Genomic DNA, 4291 nt, shown 5'->3' with positions numbered 1-4291 from the left:
GAATATGAGAAGTGTATTAATGGATGATGTCGCAATGGGGACATATGAAGCCGAACAGGGGATGGAGGTGGGGAGTGGGAAGGAACTGGGGAATCAGAAGATAAGGAACAGAGTATGAGGTGAAGGGGCAAAGGAAGGGCTCAGCAAGGACTAAAAGGGACCCCCCTGGATGTGAGATGCCCAGGACCTCCACATAAAACTTAATGAATGTTACCACTTTACTCTTGTGAGTAATTGTTTTTATCCCACATTAAAAGGTTTTATACTGCTACACTCAGATCAGCGCTTTGGGTTTCACTCTCCCCTTGTATTTCACGCAGAGTTGCTTCTCTCTTCAACCACCATCTAAGTGGACCAGAACCTTTTTGGACTCATACTGGAACTGTTAAACCCCCCCACCTCCCAGCCCAGCTTAGACTGCTCCAGTAACACTGGCATTCTGCTTGTGCAAAATATCCCTCATTCTTACTCCTGTCTATGAATGCCTACCTTAAATATTCACATAATGATAGTGATGGCTGGTTCTATTACCCAGACCATTTGATTCGCCAAGTAAAGGGAACAGAATTTGGAATCTGCAAGTCTGGAAACAGCGCTATGGTCCATAGATGCTAATGAAAAAGCTTCTGGGAAGGAGTAACACAAAGGATAGCAACAATATTTTCTGATAGCACTTAGAACCGGGCTGAAACAAACAAACATGTATAGTCATTGGATATCCTGCCAAACTACCCCCTTAGCTCACCATCATACTTACCTATATACATAATCATCCACACCTGTATAACAAACACACTACCACATATGTACATACAACTTCATACCCCCACACACCTAAACCCCTCACCCCCACCTCTCCATATATCAAATAATCAAAAGCAGATACATTATATAGGTGCCAACACAAACAGATTACTCCCACCCTCTCATAGCATAGAGTTTACCAGATAATGTCAGGGACGCCTTTCCTTTTACCCACTCTGAACCATTCTCCCCTAGGTCCAACAGTGTTTAGAAGCCTTGTAGATATGTGGGTTTATATAACTGCACAATACATGCCACCACTTGTATCCTCTTGAGGTCGGCACCTAATTGGCAATGACCATACGACTCCCACTATCTTCAATACACACCGGTGTATACTTGCCGGCGTGCTGACGCACTTCTGGTCCCCATGTGACGCACTTTCAGTACCGGACAAGCAGGGGGGGGGGGTAGGGTTAAGGCAACATATAGCCTTGGGTAAGAGGCAATGCTTCAGGCACTCACAAAATCTGGACAGCTTGTAGGTAGGTGAGGGTCAGATGGGCAGAGGTGACAAAAGTCACTGTAGGTGGGCAGCAGAAAGGGATCAAAGACTGAGGTTCCATGTAGCCCTACACTCCACCTAGCAGATGTCTTTAGCGTTCAGTTTTACAGTGTTAACCCTTTATACAGCAACCGTCTGAAACAGGGGATAAAGCTATTCATTCAGCATGTTGTAGACGTGTCCTTGACCAGGTGATACTACAGTAAAGGTCCACTACATAACTAGGCTGTCTGAATTTAAAGACTGGATTAAAATAATTAAATATTTTGGCAAGGGTAAGGCAGTTCACATCTGCAATTCAAATATTCAATAAATAGACTAAATTGGCGGTTCCCCATGCTTTCCCCAATAGTATCTATGCATAGAGTCATGTTGTAGGCTCTTTTTTGCTCTCTCTCCAGACAAAGCTCTCTAGAAATACCTAGCTAGCAGCTGTGAAACTTTGGTGTAAACATTTTTAGAAGTCTCAGACACAATATTGTCACTTTCGTGGTTGGTGGGGTATATAGTTACAGTTAGTCTGGTTGAAAAAAAAAAAATAAAGTCCATCTAGTTTAACCATATTTTTTTCTGTTGGCTGACTGTGTTTAAAAAGCCTGATGTTCATGAAGTGGTACAGTCTTCACATCTGCTATAAAGAGGTAACATTAGAGAGGAAAGAAACGGTCACCTCTATGCATAGCTACTGTTGAACGGGATAGCATGAGGAATGGCAACAGTCATTTTAAGCTACTTCCCTGGAGTACAGCTTTAAATTCTAGCATCCAGAATACTACAAGACATACAGTGGTTAAAAAAAAGACCAGCACAAGGGTAGGCAGATTGGCGGTACAAGAGTGGATAACTCATTCACTGCAGATACAATGACACTTCATCAATCTGCACAATCTTACCCTCTGCGTTTGTCAAGATACTGCTTCCATCTAAATAACTGGTCTAAATGACCTGCTGCACACGTAAAGTGGTTGTAAAGGCAAAAGGTTTTTTTTATATCTTAATGCATTAGGATAAAAAAAAAAAAAAAAACCTGGGTGCAGCAGCCCCCCTAATACTTACCTGAGCCCATCTCAATCCAGCTATATTGCACGAGAGACTCGGCTGTCTGGACTCTCCCTCCTGATTCGCTGCTGTCTCTGCCAAATGCCATTGGCATCTGCTGTCGTCTCCGAGCTGCGCCCTGGCTCGGGTGCCCCAATAGCTAGCTGCTTGCTGTGGGGCACTCAACAGGAGAGAGTAGCCAGGAGTGTCAGCGAGGGAACCGAGAAGAGGGGGGATCTGGGCTGTTCTGTGTAAAACCAACTGCACAGAGCAGATAAGTATTAACAGGTTTGTTATTTTTAAAGTGTATATGTATTTGAGTATATTTTGGCAGTCCCTCTCTATTGCATTGTCCTGCCGATTTGGAAATATATGACAGGGAGGTGCAAAGAGGTGGGTTCCACAAGAAATAAAGAACTGATAAAATTAAAGAAGGAAAAAAACAAAATGGATTTCACCTTAAGTAAATATGGCAAAACACAAGAACAATGGATATTCAAATATTTAACTTGCATTTTACAAGTTCAAATTGATATTTTATTGATAGCAACAAATAAAAATAAAAAACACCTTATTAAACATGTAAAACTTGTTAAACATATCCCAATTTTTCCCATCACTGCTATATCATCATAACGTCTCCCCTTCCAATTACTCATACAGTGCCTTGAAAAAGTATTTAGGACTCTTGAAATGTTCCATATTACAACCAAAAAAGTAAATGTGTTTTATTGGGATTTTATGTGATAGACCAACACAAATTGGCATATAAATTGTAAAGTGGAAGGAAAATGATGAATGTTTTTTCAATTTTTTTTACAAATAAATATCTGAAAAGTGTGGCGTGCATTTGCATTCAGTTACCTTTACTCTGATACCCCTAAATAAAATAGTCCACCTGTGTGTAATTTAATCTCAGTATAAAAACAGCTGTTCTGTGAAGCCCTCAGAGGTTTGTTTGAGAGCCTTAGTGAACAAACAGCATCATGAAGGCAAAGGAATATACCAGACAGGTCAGGAATAAAATTGGGGAGAAGTTTAAAGCAGGTTTATGTAACAAAACAAAATATCCCAAGCTTTGAACATCTCATGGAGCACTGTTCAATCCATCGCTTGACAATGGAAAGTGTATGGCACAACTGCAAACCTACCAAGACATGGGCGTCCACCTAAACTGACAGGCCAGGCAAGGAGAACATTAATCAGAAAAGCAGTCAAGAGGCCCATGGTAACTCTGGAGGAGCCGAATAGATCCACAGCTCAGGTGGGAGGAATCCCTCCACAGGACAACTATTAGTCGCGCACTCTACAAATCTCGCCTCTATGGAAGAGTGGCAAGAAGAAAGCCATTGTTGAGAGAAAGACATAGGTAGTCCCGTTTGCAGTTTGCCATATGGGAGACACCGCAAGCATGTGAAGAAGGTGCTCTGGGGGGGGATGAGACCAAAACTGAACTTTTTGGCCTAAAAGCAAAACACTGTGTGTGGCTAAAAACTATCACTGCACATCAACCTTAACAAATCATCCCCACCATAAAATGTGGTGGTGGCAGCACCATGTTGTGGGGATGCTTTTCTTCAGCAGGGACAATGAAGCTGGTCAGAGTTGATGGGAAGATAGATGGAGCCAAATACAGGGCAATCTTAGCAGAAAACCTGTTAGAGTCTGCAAAAGACTTGAGACTGGGGCGGAGGTTCACCTTCCAGCAGGCAAGGACCCTAAACATACATCCAGAGCTACAATGGAATGGTTTAGATCAAAGCACATTCATGTGTTAGAATGGCCCAGTCAAAATTTAGACCTAAGTCCAATTGAGAATTTTGAAAAACATTTATCGTTTTCCTTCCACTTCACAATTATGTGCCACCTTGTGTTGGTCTTCCACATAAAATCCCAATAAAATACATTTACAATTTTGGTTGTAACATGACAAAATATGGGTAT

Source organism: Pelophylax lessonae (assembly GCF_965119305.1).
Source record: "Pelophylax lessonae genome assembly, chromosome: 12".
Taxonomy (NCBI): Eukaryota; Metazoa; Chordata; class Amphibia; order Anura; family Ranidae; genus Pelophylax; species Pelophylax lessonae.
The sequence above is the reverse complement of the archived record's forward strand: the minus strand, read 5'-3'. Positions refer to the sequence as shown.